The following is a 21456-nucleotide window of genomic DNA, read 5'->3' as shown; positions in this document are numbered from 1 at the left end:
AGTATCACCATCTCTCTCTAACCCCATCTCTATCATCGCCCTCTCGATCCCCCTCTTTCTCTCTCCAACTCCTCTCTCTCTCTCTCTCTCACTCTCTTTAACCCCCCTCTCTACCCCCCCCCCCCCCTCTATCTCTCTCTCTCTCTCTCTCTCTCTCTCTCTCTCTCTCTCTCTCTCTACCCCCCCCCCTCTCTTTATCTACCCCCCCCCCCTCTCTTACACAAAAACAAAGGGAAAGGGGGCACTTTGGAAGAGGGTGGTCTCTGAACCTCTATGGGCATGTGACATGTTTGACAATCAGGGCCTTTAAAGGGCCAGTTATTTCCCCAAACGTGTTGACGTTTATTTTCAGATGAGCAACTCTGGTGCAATAATGCAAATGTTACCGAATGTGATTGATAACGGCAGCCTACTGAATGTGATTGATAACGGCAGCCTACTGAATGTGATTCATAACGGCAGCCTACTGCATGTGATTCATAATGGCAGCCTACTGAATGTGATTCATAACGGCAGCCTACTGAATGTGATTCATAACGGCAGCCTACTGAATGTGATTCATAACGGCAGCCTACTGAATGTGATTCATAACGGCAGCCTACTGAATGTGATTCATAGTGGAGAGTGGGATATCCCACTGCAGTGGTGTTTGTGGGCCAGGGTCAGCGTATGGGTCATATGATGCTGTGTTTCTGTCGGGACCAATTAGAGGCCTCCTTAAGATGGAGGGGGAGGGGTCAGAATGCAACGTTTGGTTCACCTTGTGTGGTGTTCGGATCTGTGGGAACCATTTTCAATGTTTACTAAAAGAGAAATGATAATGTAACATGTAACATGTAAAAGAACAGTTTCATTGAGTGTACACTGTGCACCCCCCCCCCCCTACACATTTATATTACATACATGGTGTTCAGGTCCAATGTACCCAAAAGTGTGGAAATTGCAGTAAATATGGTTGAATGAAACAAAAAGGTTTGCTGTGTACCTCCACTGTCTGCCTCAACCTTGTTTAATTATATTTTTCAAGATAAACATGATTTATTCCATCCATGTCTTGATTATACTGGATTTCTTTTTCTCCACATTTTATCACAAAAAACAAATAATACTTTTATTGATAAGCTCTAGCAGGGGTAATTGGCTAATATTAACCATATGCTATTAACTACATATTACAGCTCTATGCTATATATTACACCTCAGACCCCCCAAGTGGAAACTGAAAAGATAAAAATGTATCTACAGTACACTGGATAGGGCAACATAGAAAGGGTTGTGTAATACAAAATATCCTTGGACCTATGGGACTGTGCCACGTTAAATTAATGATGTTAGTTGGGAGGGAAGGAAGGGGTTGTTTCTCTGTCTGTTTCTTGTTTGTATGTCTGTCTCTGCTGTAACATGGTTGTCCTATGTTCTTCTTTTTTGTAACGCAGTATTGTGTGTTCCGACACAAAACTAATTTCTGTATCAACAGACAATAAAGAACTATCTCATCTTATCTTAATGAAATGATAAGGTAGCAGTCCCTAAGACAATGTATTGCTATTTTTTCTTCTACTACTACTGTAATTAACACAAGTAATTCAAACAATAACTGTCAAACTAAATGAATGTGTGCAAAATGGTTTAGAGTTTTTGGATGTGTGAGATTATGTGCAAAAATGTATCTGTTATGGTTTGACACCGACCCCAAACGCAACGACACAAGAGAGTAGGATTCAGAGTTGCCAAAAACAAGGGCTTGTTTATTAAGACTAAATAAACAGCACAGACTTGGAAGAGTTCAAACAAAGACCGGAATACAAGCAAGGATGAATGTTGCTGCTCTGCAGCTTCTCCCGGGATGGTAGTCAGGGGAAGCAGACGCTGACGTCAGAGCCGCTCTGCAGACTTCTCTCGGCAGAATCTCCGAGGTGGTTGCGGGACCGAGAGAGAGAGAGGGAGCGAGTTAACTCAGAGTGCAGGTGGAACAGAGCAGGTGAACAGGAGAGGTGACTTGTACCCGAAAACAGAGTTATCCAAGTGACTGAATCTTCGGTGTAAATACACACTGTGAGTAACGTTCCAAACACAATCCCAAGTGATAGATATCTTCGGTGCAAAATAAACACTGTGAGCGAAGTCCCAAAATACAAATCCAATGTGATAATATCTTCGGTGTGTAAACACACAGTGGGAGATGTTAGGCCAAAATATTATCCCAATGAAACAATCCAAAAAAGGCTAAACGCTGGGTGAGTGACTGTTTGATAAAAAGCTGGAAATCTTCAGTGTTATATAAACACACGAAAAACGGAATTGGATCAAAGACAGTCATAAAAAACTCACCCAGGCGTTGTGCGTAAAGAGCGTTGGAACAGAACGGAGCGAGCGCGTCGCCACGGGGAAAGGGTGTCCAAGAGGAATGCTTCTTGAATATCCTGGAGGCAAAGCACAGGGAAACAACAGCAGGCAGCAGGAACGGCGAATGCAACAGAAATATCAAAACGATCCAACAAAACTTGAATGGGGAAACGGGGTATAAATAATACGGGAATGCTTAATTGACAAGCAGTGACAGCTGAGGGAAGTGATTGAAAAGCGTGTGGACGGGGGAGAACCAATCAACGACGTCTCTGGGAAGAAGCGTGTGAATAGGGGAATGAAATGATTAACAGAAAACAAATGGAAACAGAGCGAGTAGGCTTAAAGGAACAGAGCGAGTGGGAGAGCAGCGGACCAATCATCACAGTACTTCAAGAAGCCCGTGGTGGGGAAAGAACCAAACCTTACAGTATCAGCATTTAAAAAAGAAATTGGTGAAGTGCCCCTTTAAGTGTTAAACGCTGTTCCACCTCTATTGCATAAACCTCTCAAATTGAGTGACGTGAATCAAAAGATGACTCCCAAAGAGGAGATGAACTGCACATAAGGGTAGGCAAAGTCTGGCAGCTTTATTGTGAGGAGGGTTGTTTACAGTTTGAACCGGTGAGACACACAGCAATGAAACAACTTTAAAGGTTTAAAAGCTTCAACAGTCAAACCTGTAACACAAACACATGTTGTCTTTAAGGCCCCATGAAAATAGATGTTTAAGTTATTTTGATCACATAATGGGTCTCATTCCCGAACAAAGTTACGACAAAAAATTTCGTCTTAGCCAGATTTCGGCCCATTTAAGACATATTAGGGCTGGGAGTGGGAGTCCCCAAATTTTCCTGAGATCAGATTTGATCGTGGCTGAGAGCAGATTTAAGAGTGCTGAGGAGCACACTTAAATCTGCTCTCAGCCACGATCAAATCTCATGATTGATTGACTAATTTAAAATTTCATTATAACTTGACAGACTGTGTTATCATAGTGATTCCTTCACGTCAACGCTACAGGCCTCCTTGGAATTAATTACTTAATCATAATTACGATAAGAAATTACGCATTTGATGTCGGAAAAATAAATAATATGGATTCATCTGATCACAGGGCAGCTGCATAATTATCTGAACCAGCTATTTTGGACAAATGTATAATTACTTTAATTACTCAGATATTCAAACACAATTATGCAATTATTGTGAAATGATAGAAAATAATAATTATTGAATGCCTTCTGTGGAATTTGTATTTCTTATTTGTTACACATCTGTTTTAATGATTAATTATATACATTTGAAAGAATGCAGGTCAACATGCAATGTATCCCATTGATTGGTATACAATGGGACAGACCTTTGTTTGATTGATTGATTGATTGATTGAAAACTTTATTAACAGATTGCAGAATGGGTACAGTACAGTACAGCTCAATTACATAAGGGGATGCAGACCAGAGACAGAATTTCGTCTTGTTTACAATTCATCATAACATATATGACACACACGACACAGATAGACAGTACTGCTACATCTATACATTTATGACATACCAGATTTGCAAATACAGTACTGTTTGTGATACAAAAAGAGTCCAGAAAAGAGAGTACATTTGACGTAGAAACTGTTGGAGGAGGTTGGGTAGGAGGGGTGGGTGGGGGATAAACTTACACTGTACAAGCAAAACTGTACATTGGAATATTGACAAAACCATACTTGGTCATTTACTGTACATTGGAGGGGGTTGATATAGCTATAAACCTGCATTCCTTCGAATATATCATTAATCAATTAAACGTATATTGAAATACACTATATAGCCTATACACCAACACTGAAATGACAGTGGATAAATAAATAAGAACTAAAGCTAATCGGTGCACTGGAAATAGACTGCATTAATATTCCATAACAAGTCTTGTGTGTGCCTACGAATGAACAGTAGCATATAGGCTTAATTATGGAATAATAAGCCATACTGCGTTCATTCATTACGCCCGCCGTAGGCTATATATATTATATTTCATTCATTCATATACAGTACTGCGCGCACGCTGTGGCAGGTGTACCGCGAGCTGTATATGATGCCAATACATTAATCTAATCTAGTTTTGATGGCACGCAAGCGTGATTACGAAACCTTTCTCGGAGACGCTCTCTGATTGGCACTGACTGACGCTAGGTTTCGTAATCACGCGGCTCGCAAGACTCGCAAAGCACTTCCGCCAACTCATTTGCACACAGCTGCGTCACTAGTTGCCTTATAAGGAGCTCTGGAGGCGGTGTTTTGTATGCAAATGACCTGAACGGGAACGCGCTTTCGAGTTTAAGACAGAATGCCATTCTCCAAGCAGATATCAGATCATATAATTTGTGCGACCTTTTCAGCCACTTAAGACATATTACCAGCACGTTCAGGACTCAGAGTAGTGTGCTACACTACTAGTAGTGTAGCCTATAGTGTGTAGACCTAGTAGTTTAGCCTATAGTGTTTGCTCTAGTCACCACCCTGTGGACGAGGAGAGGACGCTGGCGTTTGTTTGTTCGCCGCTTCTCCATCGTTGAACCAGTGTTTTACTATTTTAAAACTAATCTTAAAAGCCAAAGTAGCATGGCTAACTTTTAAACTATTTTTCTTCTGTTTAACAAATCCTAACCCCTGGACTATTTGCACTGTTTTTATCTATTTTTGTATTGATCCGACGGCTGTCGCCACCTTCCTGCTCCACCGGCTGACTGCTGGTCTCTCTCCCGTTGTCGGTGGGCTAGCAGCCGGACTGTGTTGCCTAGGACTGCTACCGTCTCCAGCGAGCTGCAATGCTGTTGAGCATCTGGCTAGTTCTCCAGCGCTGTGCATGGCTAACAACAGCTAGCGCCTGGCTAACTCCATCGACGCCCGGCATGATGAAATATTCCACCTCCCAGCTGCTGGCTTTCAACAACTCCACCACTCCAGCGTGCATCACAGCCATAGGACAGCTTGGAATTCTACGCCGACCCCGGTATATCCACCGAAGCACCCGCAACAAGTATGTTTTCTCTCGGTATGGTTCTGCTACGATCCCCTCCATCTGGTCCCCAGCCGAGCGTGTCGCACCTGTGCGACGTCATCAGGGCACTGGCGCACCTGGGATTTGTAGTTACCCCTCCCCCCTGAGAAAACACAGCACTAGGACAGATGGGAAAATGTGGAGTGGATCACAGTGTACTGCGGAGTGTGCTGAGACCTCCACCATCAGCTCTATCTTAAAAAAAAATAAAAAAAAAAAAATGCCTGAATTTCCCCAAGGGGATCAATAAAGGAATATCTTATCTTATCTTATCTTATCTCCTGCCACTATGGAACTCTTCAACACACAATCCCTCACAAACAAATCCCTCCTCATTCACCGGCATATTCTGGACAAAGGACTTGATTTTATGTGTCTAGTTGAAACTTGGCACAAACCAGGGGACTACTTTGTTCTAAATGAGGCCTGCCCCCCTGGCTATAATTACATGGAGAAAGCTCGCAGCTCTGGCCGTGCTGGTGGTGGTATAGCCATCATTCATCGGGCTGAGCTGAAGCTCTCTTCCCTACCGCTGCCTGATTTTACCTCCATGGAGTGTCTGGCCTTCAAATGCAAACCTCCTTACCCCATGACAGTGCTTCTCATATACCGGCCCCCAAAATCAAATCCCTCATTCCTCCCTGAAATACACAATCTACTCACATCACTCTCTCCGCTATGTCAGCCAATATTGTCATCATTGGTGATTTAAATATCCATGTTGACAACCCCTCCTGTCACCTTGCAACAGAGTTTCTGAGTCTGCTTGAGTGCCTTGGCCTGCAGCAGCATGTTGAGGTTCCCACGCACAACAGGGGCCACACCCTAGATCTGGTCATTACATCAGCCCCCTTAAATAGCCTAGAGGTATATGACCTCGGTGTGTCCGACCATAAGGTGGTCTCAATGACCCTGTCATCGATGCTGCCCTCTACTAGACAAAAATGTCAAATGTCCTTCTGAAATTGGAAATCCATTGACCCAGCCACCATGACCACAGACCTCCAACGCATCACCTGCCCAGCCTTTGCAACAATGGATGAACTAGTAGAGCACTACAACTCATCCCTGAGCAGTGTCTTTGACCTTCATGCCCCTGTCAAGACACGTGAGGTCAATTTTAAACGCTCCGCCCCCTGGTTCACACAGGAACTGAGGAAAATGAAAAGAGCTGGTCGTGCCCTGGAACGTCGACTCAGACACTCTGGACTCACTGTCCACAAACTGGCTTTCTGTGACCATCAAAAGGTGTACTGCAAGTCCCTGAAAGATGCACGGTCAAACTTCTACTCCAACCTCATCAATAAAAACACTGGCAACTCTAAGCAGCTTTTTTCCACCATAAATCAGACTGCTACATTTCCCCCCACTTTGAACTTGCTAAGTCCTCTGCAAGTTAACAACAAAACCACGCATGTATGACAACGGTCCTGAGACCAACAGTTTCACACATCGGTCGACAATTACACATTATGCCAACAGTTTTACACATCGGTTGACAATTACACATTATGCCAACAGTTTTACACACTCCCTCAGGAGTTGGACACACTGTTCCGCGAACACACTCTTGAGCACGTAGTCCTGGCGATACCGAGCGGGTAGCCGACCTCTGGTGCTCCTCTGGGGCCGAGCGGCCTCCACTCTGGGGGGTTCCACCTCCCCCGCCTCCGACTCCGTGTCGGATTCCTCAGTGTCCGTCGGCGGGTCATGGACCACGGCCTCACCCTCCGGGGCCATCGATGGACCGCCCGCGGCCTCCTCTTCGACTCCGTCTCCGCTGCCTTCCCCCTCCTCTCCTGAAGGGGTCGACTCCACCTCTGACTCGGCGCTTACGGCCTCCTCAGGGGCGTCCCGCAGGGGACCGGGGTGGTTACACGCCCTAGGATGCGGTTCCCGCCGGTGCCCGAAAGCACCTCCGATGTCTGATTCGGACGAGCTCCGCGTTGCCACCGGGATCTGTCGAGGGGCCCTCCCCCGCACTTCCGGGTCAGAAGCCGGGAAGGGACAGGTCTTGAGCTGGTCTCGATGCACGGTCCTTTCTGGACCCCCTGCTTCAGGCCTGACCGTGAACACGGGCGTCCCTTCGTGGCTCTGCTTAACCACCACATATGACGTAGGCCCCCACTTGTCTTGTATCTTATTACGGCCCCGGATTCGGTGGTCGCGTATCAGGACCCGGTCTCCGGCCCGCAGGAGTGCACCTCTGCTCTTCCTGTCATAAATTCTCTTTCGTCGATGGGACGCCTGCTTCGCCGTGGCCTCAGCGGCCTCCGTGGCGGCCTTTAGTCGCTCATGGTGACTCTGCACCCACTCGTCTAGGTCCGCTGCTCCCTCCTCAATGACGTTTCTGCCCCCCAGGACATCTCGGGGCATCCTAGCGTCCCTCCCGAAGAGCAGGTAGAAGGGAGAGTATCCAGTGGAGGAGTGCTCGTGGCAGTTGTACGTAAGTACCAACTCGGGTAGGTGTTCCTTCCAGTCCCGCTTCTTCTCTGCGGGCAGACTCGCTTAGACCCTTTGAACTTCCCTCACCAGGGCGCAGTTCCAGGCTAGGTCCCTTTCCACCCCTAGGCTTTACCATCCAGACTCCTCTGGACGGACAAGCCTTAGCTTTCTGCTTCCCGGCATTTTCTTTTCAAAAACACCGATCACAGAAACACTACTCGCTTACTAACTCATTCGGTTTCAGCTTATAGTGGCCTGACTGTACATTGAGCCGAACGCGGCGGCCATCACCATGGTCTTACTGCCCTATGCGATCCGACCGGCAGGTGACCCAGTCGATAGCGATCCTAGACCCTGTAGTGGTTGTTGGCCACCCAGGTAAGAACCGACGGTCTGATCCCCACCCCACTTTGCTTTGGGTATGGAAACTTTGACCGTTTTCACCCGCCTTGCCTGTTCACAGAGGTGCGCCGTGCACGTCTCTGCTAGGTGTGGACTGTCATCCACGTACCACGTGTTGCCCCCACACTTGCGTGTGCGACACACACGCCGACTAGACGGTACCACGGTGGTATGTTGATTCATACCTCATCAGACACGGGGGCCCTTCAGTCTCTCCCCAGCACTATACGACATATTTTAACGTGCCCTCGGGACTTTGCAGTCCCACCGCCGCCTGTTGTGCGCTAGAGGTTCGGGGTGCCTACCCCCTCCCTAACGCAGCATGTCGTGCATTGTCCGATTGAACCTCTCGCACTGCCCATTCCCCTGGGGATGGTAGGGCGTGGTGCGGCTCTTTGAAATCCCGTACAGTCGGCAGAGCTCCTTGATGACGCTCGACTCGAAATTTCGCCCTTGATCGGCATGGAGTCGGGCAGGGCAACCGTAGTACACGAACCAGTACTTGATGATGGCAGCGGCGGTGGTCTTCGCAGTCTGGTCTTTGGTCGGTACGGCAATAGTGAATCTGGTGAACATATCGGTCAGCACCAGTACGTTCTCGTAGCCACCCACCGACCTCTCCAACACGGTGAAGTCCATGGCCAGGACCTCCATGGGTGCCGTCACATTAGTGCAGGTCATCTGGGCCTGGGCTTTAGGGAACACGTCGCGGGCTAATGCACATCGCTTGCATTGCTTCACCCATTGCTTCACCTCCTCTGCCATTCCGATCCAGTAGTAACCTCGCCTCATCAGGACCACCGTCCCTTGTCCCCCGTAGTGTCCCGCGTCTTCGTGCTGGGTCTCGTAGATCCTCCTTCGCAGGGCTGTGGGCACCACCAGCTGGAGAACCTCCTCTCCATCCCGGGGATCGCTTACGCGCCGAAACAGCACTTGCTGGTGCAGACGGAATCGTTCCCACTGCCCGTATAACTTGCGGAGTTTCGGGTCTCCTTCCTTCAGCTGTACTTTAGTGGGGGGGACCCCCTGTGTCACCGCCCGCCACACCGGACCCAACTCGGGGTCGTCTGCCTGGAGCTGCCGCATTTCCGCCCAGTCATATCCGCTGTTCCCTTTCGGTGCCGGACGGGACGGACAATGGAGCGGCCCGTTCCTGGAGACCCTGACGGGTGTGGGTGCCGGCCGCGGCTATCGTTAGGATGTCTTTCTCAGTGTCTTCCACTTCGGGTTCTGATCGCATCGGCATGCGAGACAGAGCGTCTGCGTTCTGGTTGAGTCGACCAGGTTTGTAGTGCACCACGAAGTCGTACTCCGCGAGCTGAGCGTTCCACCGCTGCTCCACCGCTCCCAGGTTGGCCGTGCCGAGGTGTCTCAACGGGTTGTGGTCGGTGATCACGGTGAACTGGGCGTACATCAAGAGGTCTCTGAACTTCTCAGTGACCGCCCACTTCAGGGCGAGGAGTTCCAGCTTGAACGCACTATAATTTTGGTCATTCCTTTCGGACCCACGCAGGCCTCGGCTCGCAAAGGCGATGACTCGCTCCACGCCCTCCTGTTCCTGACTTAGTACCGCTCCCAGGCCCAAGTAACTCCCGTCGGTGGTCACTATGAAGGGGAGCTGGAGGTCGGGGTAGGCCAGCACCGGGGGTGTCAAGAGGCACTGCCGCAGATGATCGAAGGCCGTCTGACACTGCGGCGTCCACTTGAAGGCCTCGGGCCGGCCCTTGGCGAACCCCTTTTTTTCTTTCCCCATCAGGGCGTGCAGTGGCTGGGCCACCTGGGCGAAGTGGGGCACGAACCGCCGATAATAGGACAGGAACCCGATCACCTGCCTCACTTCCTTCGCTGAGCGTGGCGCCGGCCAGTCCTCCAACGCCTTCACTTTGTCGGTGTCGACCTGTATGCCGGCCGCGGAGACGACGTGTCCCAGGAACTTGACTTTGGTCTTCAGAAGGAAGCACTTCCGGGGCTTAAGTTTGAACCCATGCTCCCGAAGCCGTCCAAACACCAGGTCCAGCTTCTGGCAGTGGCTCTCGAAGTCGCTGGCGAACACCAAGACGTCGTCTAGGTAGACGAGTAGGACGTCGAAGGCCAGGTCCCCCAGCACGGCGGTCATCAACCGCTGGAACGTCGCTGGTGCGTTACACAGTCCGAAGGGCATACGAGTCCACTGGTAGAGGCCGAAGGGCGTCGTGACGGCCGTCTTCTCTTGGTCTTCCTCTTTCACCGCCACCTGGAAGTAGCCGGCGGTGAGATCGAGCGAGGAGAAGATCTTGGCCTGTCCCAAGGCGTCTAGGGACTCCTCGATGCGCGGTAGGGGGTACGCGTCCCGGTGTGTCACGTTATTTAGGCGGCGGTAATCGCAGCAGAACCGCACGGAGCCGTCCTTCTTTATGACGATCACGGCTGGTGACGCCCACGGACTGCAGCTCTCCACCAGGACACCCAGGTTCACCAGATCTTGCACGTGTCTCTTTACTTCTTGGAACACGTGGGGCGGTATTCGGCGGTGCCGTTGCTTGACCGGGTGTGCGTCACCAGTGGGAACGTAGTGTGTGACCGTGGTGGTGTAACCATAGTCCCCGTCGTCAACGGAGAACACCGCCTTGTGTTTCTCCAACACTTGATTTAGCCCGCTCACTTGGGCCGGTGTGAGATCCTGCAGGTTGGCCTGCACGTCCACGGCGAGCCCGCGGGTCTTCCCGTCCGGCTCCGCCTCTGGCGGGCTGGCTCGAGTCTCAATCGCCGTCACTCGGACGCCTCCGTCTACTTCCTCTACGGTCACCCTCTCCTGGGGCCGTACCTGACGGGGGCAGTGAATCTCTGCCAGTCTGGACCGGGGTCAGAGCACAATCTCGACGTCGGTCGGGTTCAACACCCGCACAGGCACTCTCCCCTGTCGGGCGTAGGTCACCACGTTCGCCACCAATAGTCCGGGAGGCAGGTTGGCACTCGGCGTATTCTCTAGCATCACGGGACGCCGCATCCCCGCTGTCGTCGCGCAACGGCCTGAGACGACCATTTCGCTGTGCGGGGGAATGACCACAGACTCTCTGCCGGCCACCTTGACGTACCCCATCTTTCCCGGGGCGGTACACTCTCGGCCTTCTTGGGCCAGGACGGCGACCACACGGCGGATGGCGATGCTTCTAGCTTCGACACGTCTTCGGTTCACCGGCCGCATCCCCTTGATCCCTGCGAACAGGCCGTCTACCCCGCCGAGCACGTTCATGCCCAGCAGTCCCTGGACGGCGTCTCCTAGGTCCCCTCGGCCTGGGTCGTCTTTTAGTATGAATATGCATTTCCCCGTGAATGTCATATCTAGGCACTTCACTTCGGCGTAGAGACACCCCACCACTGGGATCTCCAACCCGTTGGCGGCGATGAGAGTGATCCAGTTGGCGGGGGTCAACTTCGACTTCGGGAAGTGTCTTCGAAAGTGGCTCTCGTACATGGTGGTGACTTCGGCGCCGGTGTCGAAGAGGCAGCGGGTCTCGACCCCGTCGATCTGGACGTCTAGTGTGAGGCATTCCCCTTGCGCGTCTTGCGTCTCGGTGCCCTCCGCGGCCGAGCCGGCGACTCCGGTTACGACGGCGTCGACTGTCCTTCGTGCTCCGGGTCGGTACCCTGACGAGCCCGGAGCTTCGGGGTTGGGAGTAGAGGCGGGGCGTGGCTCGCCGGCCGAGCGGGGGCAGTCTCTGCTGATGTGGCCCGGCTGATTGCAGGCATAGCAGATCAGCCGGCCGTCTTCGTCTCGGCGGGGTTCTCGCGTCGCGTCGTCTCGGCGTCGCCGTCCGGTGGCGCCTCTCCGGGGCGCGTCACGCTCCCGTGAGAAGGTCTGAGCCAGTTGTTCCTGGCGCGCGCCTAGTTGCTCCATTCCCACCTGGATCTGCCGAATAGTCTCCCGCAGTGAGTCAACGCTCGGCGGGGTCTCCCGTCCCTCTCCAGCCGCGGCGTGGACTAAACCCCGGGGGGGACCCTTGTCGGCGGGGTGGACCAGCTCGTCCTCCGTCCAATCGATCGCCGCCTGCAGTACCTGGGGAAATGGCCGCGTCCCGTCCTCCCTCATGTACTTCCGCATTTCTCTCCTCAGGGCATCGTCCCTGAGGCCCACCACAAACCGCTCCTGCAGCAGGGCGGTGGCGTCGGCGACCAGCGCGGTCGCCCGACGTCGTAGGCGACGGATCCTCTCCTGCAGGTCGTAGGCGAACTGGCGTACGGTCTCTCCGGCGGCCTGTCTTCGGTCGAAGAACTCCCCCAGGCGGACGCTGACCGGGACCTTGTCCCCATAGGTTTCTTCGAGTATCTTGAACAAGGCTTCCGTGTCGGGGACGGTTCCCTCCGTCAGGAAGCGTACCGTCTGCTTCGCCTCGCCTTTGAGGTGGAGCTGTACGACCTCCGCTTGTTCCTCCGCGGGCACTCGACTGGCACAGAGATGGGCCCTCATTGCCTGGATCCAGTCCTCTACAGGCAGTTCCCCCCTCTCCTGTTCACCTCCAAATTCGCTGCACTTCCGCTCTCGTTGGACGTATACCACCGGGAGGGGCGCTGGGGGAAGCTGTTGGATCATGGCCTGGGCCAAGGCAAGCGACTCTCGGTGCCTGGCCTGCTCCAGGTGTTCGTGTTGGTGGTCTAGGGCTTCCGCCTGGTCTTGGAGTTGACCCTTTAGGAACTCCACTTCGGCGGTCAAGGTCAGCACCGTCTCGGCTTCCCTCCCTTCCTCTTTGAGCGGGGGCGGCGAGTCCCCTCCTTGCTTCACCCGGGACAGCCCGGCTTTGGCCCCCCGCTTCGGGGTGTCGTCGTCTGACATTTCAGGTCTCTGGGTCGTCACTTACAAGGGAGTGGAGTAGGATGTTGATCCTGTTCGTGACGCCAAATGTAGCAGGGTGGATTATCCCTGCTTCGTGGGAACGGTGATGTGCGGCCAATAGGTAGCGAGACGCAGTAGCACTCTGGCCAGCTGCACCTCCGTCTTTGGGGTCCAGAGTGTCAACTGGAGGCTGGCAGTGGGGATGGATGAGGCCCAGGGTTTACAAACCTGGTCCGGTACTCTGGTCTTCCTCCCTCTCTCTGGAGCAGTCAGCCGTACTCCCCAACACACCCTCACTCTCCACAGTTGCCCCTTTTGCCCTCCCACACCCAAGGACCGGATGGTAGCGAACTAACTTGGTTCCCCCCGCAAGCAGTACCCTCCCTTAGTGAACCCAGAACCCTTACAATGGAAATGGAAAAGGTAGAATAGCAAGGGGTTACGATTACATATATTACCCGTAGCAAAGGGTTAGGGTTAGGGTTAGAAATAATGAAATACACACACACCGTGCTCCCGTTCTGGATGACTGTATTGTAACTCAGCCTAGTTACAACAATGCTACGTCTGGTGATTACTGCACCATGGGTATCCATACAATAATTACTGGCATGAATCAATGGCATGAATCAATAGCATAAGTCAATTATAGTATTACACACAGGCACCAAGTGCTCTCAGGTACCCAGACTAAACGCTGCCCACGTCTGGGCGGAACACAGTATTTACCTTCTCTAAGGAATTACACTCTTACTGTCCCCGGTTGAGAATATGGGGAAGGAAGGGGGAAGCATAAGGAAGAGAATAAAGGGATTCACAGAACGGGAATTATTTAGGAAATACACGCCTTATCACGCTCAAAGAAAAGGAATAAAATAAAAGAGTGAGCCCACAAAATACCTTGCAAAAGTCCTATGCTAATACCGGTATATATTGTCTGGGGATCCCCTTATGCACTGTGGTTAACAACGTTAACTTCGCCCGCGGGCAGCACCACACTGTATACTGTATATGGAATCGGGAGCATCACTGCTCGTTTGTACTCATCCGAAATGGCCGCCTTGCCACTCCACTGTTGTCCGTGAGGCAAGATGGCGTCGAACGCTCTCGCGAGGATGTCAGCAGGCGGAGCTGTAGCAGAGAGGCAGCGCTGGCTGAGCTGGTGCTGGCGATGACGACCTCTGCTGGTGGTAAAGAACTCCCCGTGTCCTGCAGGCAGCCTGGAGCAGGTGTGCTGCAGCTCTCCGGTGCAAACAGCTGTTGACGCCCGGGCAGACTGCTTGGAGGTCCCGCACGTCTCTGGCACGCAGACTATACCGTCACTGTAACTAAGTATAACACGAGCAATACTACTGTGATCCTTAGCCGCACGCTACCTATACCGCTCACTGTAACTAGGTATAACTCGACTGTTAGTGCCTGACTCTGCACTTATTGTTCATATCATACCACTGGTACTGCTAGGATATCGTATCCACTAGCCAGTACTTCCTATCACCCGTTGTCCTCTCCCGGGGCACTCCGGCATAAACGTCAGCAACGGGGCTGTCCAGAGCTCCCGTTAGCTGTGTCCTCTCGTTGTCAAGTTCACGGCCGAAGAGAACGACTTCCGCTGGGCTCCTCCCTTTATCATCTCTCAGCTCTCTCCGCCACTCTCTGCCTGCTACTGCCCCCTGCTGGTCCCGCCTGCCAGTCACAAGGGGAGACGCACTGTAGAATATGAATCAATACTGTCATTTATAATCCGTATTCCAATGCTCTTTGGACGGGGACGTTTGTGTCATTGTTCGTGTGAATCAATGACACTAGTTAGAATGTCTTTGTGTACAAAAAGGGATATAAACACAGTCAGCAGTTCTGAATAATATACCATATTTTCCAGACTGCTACATATACTCCAGGATCCATCTCAACAATGACAAAAACATAGTTTTGTAGGTATTCTTAATTTGTCACATCCTGCACACAGGGGCGTATACTAATTTAGGATCCAATTAAATGCTTTCTAGAATGACAATTACGGCAAATTGTAACTAAGATAGCACTCTGCCTCGTTAACAAAACCAATGTTCAACATTAGCTTGCTAAAATTTCTAGCATTACTAACGTATGTTGCTAACATTAGCTTGCAATCAATATCCGCAAAAAAGTCTCTCTCTTTCTCTCTCTCTCTCTCTCTCTCTCTCTCTCTCTCTCTCTCTCTCTCTCTCTCTCTCTTCTCTCTCTCTCTCTCTCTCTCTCTCCCACAGAAACAGGGAGCCAGAGACTCTCCCTCTCTCTCTTTAGTTGTCGTCATCATTCTGGTTTAGATGCCAGGACACAGAAGTACTCCATGATAACTTCCAGCTCGGAGTCAGGAGACGAGGCTTCCATCTGGTTAAGAAACCTAGAGAACAGGTTATGAACACAGTCAGTGTTTACAACATGGCCTGAGAGAACAGATGATACCAATACGGATCAATAGCCTTGATGCATCTTTTTTTGTGATCAATTGTTTTAGTCAATTGTTTTTGTATGCATATTAACTGAAAGCATGATGAGGAACCTAGTCTATTATCAATCTATTTGATATCTCTAGGTGGCTCTCATAAGGAGGCGTGTTTGTAACTGAAATTTTTCTCACTCCAGTGTAATGAAAGAGTTGTGGTCAGTCTGGTAACTTTGCTCTGGAGGTCCATCCCTCTCTGTAGGTCTATATAGTGGACGTGTTGGATAATTCTGCTTCGTGTCTGTTCATGTTTGGAAATTACCTTGTTACTGAAGTGACTAAAGGAAATATAAACGTTGTGTCTCTCAACGCCCTGTAATATATTTTTTTTGTATCCACCTTTTCTCCTCCTATTTTTTCTGTATTTTTCTCCCATCCCAATTTAGTCGTTATGCCAATTCCCCCCTCCCCTTCCTGGTCGTTGCGCGCATGTGCCCCCCACTGGTCGGTCTAGGGAGCCCTGAAGTCTATCACATGCTTCCTCCGATACATAGGAGACAGCCAGCAGCCTCTTTTCACCTGACAGCGAGGACTCTCATTGGTGAAGTGTAACGCGTGGGAGGTCACACTACCTTCACCATTTCCCTCCCTCGCTGTGCAGGCGCCCTGACCGACCTGTAGGAGTCGCTGTTTACTACGACCAGATTACCACCCACCGGCTTCCCTCCCGCTGACTCTGCCAATTGAGTCAGTACGACGACCGGCCAAGCCGGAGGCACTGCTGACAGCCGGATTCGATACCAGTGTCTCTGCAGTGGTAGACAGACACTTAGTCCGCTGTGCTACCCGGCCGCCAACGCCCTGTAATATCTAAATGCAGAGGTTGTTTTGTGCAAAGCTAAATACTTTGTGGAGCTTTTGCGTTCCTGGATCTGCTAGTAAAGTACAGTTATCCAGATTTAACGTTAAATAATTTATGTTTGGATTATGCCTCTAATTATCACACACACAGCCGCTGTTTAATCCACCTCTATGTTAGACAAAACTACATCTGTAATGCTTCCAAACAGCAGACTTAGATGATGCTGCAGAATATCATGTGATATAGCTCACTATGATGGTTAAATATCATGTGATATAGCTCACTATGATGGTTAAATATGTAAGGGATAATGTATAGCTACGAGGTCATTGTCGCAAAATAATTGACCGACACTGCGTTCTGGAACACCGAGGCACAGCCGAGGTGTTCTAAACTCAGTGAAGCTCAATTATTTTGCGACAATGACCGAGCATAGCTATACATTAATCCCGCTTATTACAGGGCAAACTTACTAACAATATACGTAATTCATTTTACACCATCGTCAAGACGAGATCAAATGCAGACGTGGTTGTTCTGTTGCTCCTCTGGCGTTGGAGGAAATATCACAATGGGCTTGATTGCACCTGATGCAGTGCAGCTGTGCAGCTGAGTCTATTTAGGTTTGAATCTCGCAGTGTCAACGTATACATTATCCCGCTTATTACAGGGCTAACTTACCAACAATATAATACATTTTACACCATCGACAAGACGAGATCAAATGCATGGTGTACTGTCGAGACCTGCCTCGGACAGGCGCTGCACAGCCGTGCTCCGCAGGCTGTGGTTGGTATAACGCTGCGAGAGTCAGGCTGCGAGGCTATCTTTCCCCGTTGCCCCTAACAGCGGTCATTATTGCGTGTTGCCCATAGCAGCGGTGAATTATCGAGAAATAATTCACCACTGCTAGGGGCAACGCAGCGCTATTGACCAATCACAATCAAGCATTTTGGCGAATTTTAAAACGCCATGTAATAACATGTGATATTGAATACAGATTAATTGAAAATGGGGGACCCTGATGTAAACAAGACGAAAGTCTTTCTCTGGTCTGCATCCCCTTAACAATTGTATGTATTGAGCTGTACTGTACTGTACCCATTCTGCAATCTGTTAATAAACGTTTCAATCAATCAATCAATCAATATAGCTCACTATGATGGTTAAACATCACGTGATATAGCTCACTATGATGGTTACATTTAGAAAATAATCTGTGGGGGGCGGAGCTGAGCGATCATGGAGTAGACGTGTTTTCACATGAGCTCCCTTCTACCGTGCTGAATATACGTTTCTCCCCATTAGTCTTTATTTTATTTTTATTTGTTTTTTATCTGTTTGCTAGGTCGTCGTGTTTAGTATACATTCATCAACTTTTTTCGACTTTCTACGATGGCGGGGGTGGAAACCAGAGCCATGAAAGAGTTAGGCACGACACCGACACCGCCGAGCATGGCCGTACCGTCTCCCGCTGTCGGGGAGTTAAGCGAAGCTGTGCTCTTGGTCATGACCAAGCTACACGCAGACTCTGAGACACGCATCGCTGAAGCACAGAAGAAAGTACACGCAGACTCTGAGGCACGCATCGCTGAAGCACAGAAGCAAGTGCTGGCGGATTTCTGTATCAGCCTCCGTCGTGAGATATCAGAAGAAATACGGCTGGCGGTAGTCCCGCTGACAGACAAGATGGAGACGATTCACGCTGCCTCATCGGCTAATGCTAACGAACTAGCCATGCTAACGACGGAGGTATCATCACAGTGTGAGAAGATGGCGGGTCTTGAATCCGCCCTGCTGGCTAGGCAGGCTGAAGTCAACAAACTACAGTCGGCGATGGAGGAGATGCAGTCCCGGGATAGACGCCACAACGTCAGGATTGTTGGAGTACCGGAGACCAGCGGTGAAGGCCGTCTCTCTGAGACCATGCCCGAACTGCTGCAGAAGATACTAGGGACGGACGTCCTCCCCTCGCCTCCTATCTGTGAGTCGGCTTACAGAGCGGGCAGGTTTTCTCCCGGCGTGAACAAAGAACCGAGGCCCATCATAGTCAAGCTGAACAGACTCCAACAGAGAGAAATCATCATGCGGTCGGCTCGTACCAGAAGGGGTACTCTGAGGTTTGGCGATCACAAAGTGGCCATTTTCGAGGACTTTACACCGGAGGTTCAAGCTCAGAGAGCCGAGTACAAGGTGGTCCTGACTAAGCTATGGAGACTAGGCCTGAGGCCCACGTTATTCGCTCCCGCGAAACTATCTGTGTTGGAGAAGGTCGGTGGTCAGCGTTTGTTTTGGTCGTTGGCTAAAGCGAAGGAATATCTCGCGAAGACACCCGAGTCTGTTGCTTGATATCTATGGAGGGTGAGTGACTTGGCGGTTTGGGCCTATATACATTGATTAGGTCGACTATTCACAAACACTTGCTGTCATGCCCAGACATGCTAACTGTCCTCTGCCCATCCAACTAGCGGGGCTTCCCAATGACTTCTGTTACTTGCTAAAGCTGACCTCATGGTCGTACTTGTGTATCGCCTCTTTGGAAGCTAACGAGCTAGCTGAACAATGTACATAGTAGGCTAACGTGCTATCCGGATTCGTCACTAGCTTACGCGCTAGCCTCGGGCTAGCCAGCGGGCTTCGACTATGGTCTGCGCTGAGACATTCGTTAATGGTTACGTATTTTGGTTGCTGTTGCTGTTCAAAGGGACATTGGTTTGCACAGTTCAAGAGTGACCGAGTCCCTAACTAACTTCTGGTATGCTTTTTATTTTTATATCCAGGTTGTTTTGAGCTTTGGTGATCCAAAGTAGATGCCAAGGTCGGTTGAATATGCATAAACAATATTTGATAACAGGTTGGGTCGGGTATGGCTTGCACTTAATGGCTATATGGTTATATGGCTTGCACTCTAGCCATTACCCTCTCTTCCTTTCTTTTTTCTTTCCTACTGTCGCTGTTTTTATGTCATCTATATGCGCGATTTAAATGTGATCCGGTTCTACCTTGGACTAACTACTGACAAGCCTTAATTTTGTTTTGAATTTTCCGTGAGGCACTTATGCTATAACGTTGATACATTAATATGCAGACTCCAGGGTAGATGGTTACAGGTTGATGCTGAGTAATTATATAATAATTAGTGTCGCTGTTTTAAGGGCAATTGAATGAGCAATTAACCTGTGACCCGAACCTGCCTTGGACTATCGGCTGGGATGCTTTAATTTAATTTTGTATTGAATTTTCCTATATGTTTTAATGGCATTTGAATGAGCAATTTAAATGTGATTCGATCCTACCTTGGACTAACTGCTCCGACCGATATCTTTATTGAAACAATGTATGATGACAGGTGGTGTCAGGTGTTGCCTATTACCATCCCCGGATTGATTAATGAATGATTGTGTTTAATTCTAATCTTACATAGGTTGGGTCATTTCAGCCGTTGTGCCTGATCAGAGGGACGGCTAAAGGGGTGCACTTTGACCATAACCTTTTTTTTCCCTTCCTCCTTTTTTTTGTCATTGTTTAATTGACACTGTTCACACAATTTTGCACAATTAACCTGTGACCCGAACCTGCCTTAGACTATCGGCTGGGATGCTTTAATTTAATTTTGTATTGAATTTTCCTATACCTTTTTGGGCTATAACAATGTGATGTTGAAGCGCAGATTCCGAAATAGAGGGCTGCAGGTTGATGCGGAGTTATTATTTAATAATGGCTATTTTTACCATTATGGTTTTCTCATGTTGGGGCCAGGGCTCAGGTGGTTTTCGACCGATATCTTTATTGAATTTTATTTTATTATTATTTGTGTTTATTGGACTAGTGGGGGTTTACTCAGGGGTTTATCTAGAGGGGGGTGGGAGTGGGAAGCGTCTTATTGATCCATGTCTCTAGTGGGAAGTGATAGGAAGATGACCATCCTCAGTGGGTGGGGCATAGGGTGGGGATTGGAGAGTGGGTATAGAGGAACTTATAGTAGGACGGGTGGGTTAGGGTTTAGAGTAGAAGGAGGGGGGGTTGTAGCTGGGGTGGTATTTTTATGTGTTCTATGTACTGTTGTCTTATATATGTGTAAGTGTTCCTCCTCTGAACTCCTGGGATTGACCGTCCGGGCCCGCCGGGATCGGCACCTCTGTACTCAGCCTGGCTGCACGGGTATGTTCTCTACGCACTTATACAAGCTCAACCATGGCTAAATTGAATATTTTAATTTGGAACGCAGGAGGGCTTAACGCCCCACACAAGCGTGCCAGTGTCCTTTGGCTATTGAAGAGGAGAAATATTGACCTTGCTCTCCTTAGTGAGACGCATTTAATGGTAGGTGACGTGTCAAGACTGGCAAATCGGCAATATCACGTTATCTCCGCATCCTCAGCCGATGATAAGACGAAAGGAGTAGTCATAGTTACAAGACGTAACCTTGATATCAAAATCTTGGATGTATGGTCGGACACGGAGGGAAGGATTACTATAGCAAAAGTTGAATTCTTGCATAGGAAGATGGCTATAATAGCATTGTATGCTCCTAACACATTTGATTCAGCGTTCTATAATACAATCACGAAGAATATGTTGGAACTTAATGGATACGCTCTCATTGTGGGTGGCGATTTTAATGCGTGCTGGGATGCGGAGATGGATAGGTCTGGGCCCTCTGAAACGAGCGACCAGAAACGGGCCTCTAAGGCCCTCAGGATGTGGGCCAAAGACACGGGGCTCTCAGACCTCTGGCGCTTATGCAACCCCACCCTCAGAGATTACTCTCACCTGTCAGCCAGACACAAAAGCTTCTCTCGAATTGACTATGCATTCGCGTCCCCTAATATGTTTGATAGTTTCGATGTCTCATTGGTTCCCTTGGCTCTCTCAGACCACAAGGGGATTTTCCTTACGGCAACCTTTGGCAGGCTCTCCGCAAGAGCTCCCAGATGGCGTTTTAATTCGACCTTGCTAAAGAACGATGACTTCTGTTCTGAGTTCAGGAGTAAACTAGCAGAATTTTTGCAGATCAACGTTGGCACAGTAGAAGACCCTAGGGTCCTGTGGAACGCATTGAAAGGATTCATCAGGGGTCATGTCACACTATTTGCCTCCAATTTG

The 21456-nt window shown here is 49.8% G+C and overlaps 1 pseudogene across 1 annotated transcript in view; it reads right to left on the bottom strand.

Moving 5' to 3' along the window:
• The window catches only part of LOC311229262, a 146400-nt pseudogene that overhangs the window by 103756 nt on the left and 21188 nt on the right, over positions 1-21456 (bottom strand). The gene's annotated exons all lie outside the window — the stretch shown is intronic.

The sequence above is a fragment of the Notolepis coatsorum genome (genome assembly GCF_963971535.1).
Source record: "Notolepis coatsorum genome assembly, chromosome: 5".
NCBI classification, from domain to species: domain Eukaryota; kingdom Metazoa; phylum Chordata; class Actinopteri; order Aulopiformes; family Paralepididae; genus Notolepis; species Notolepis coatsorum.
Note: the sequence above shows the minus strand (reverse complement) of the source record. Positions and strands in the feature narration are given on the sequence as shown.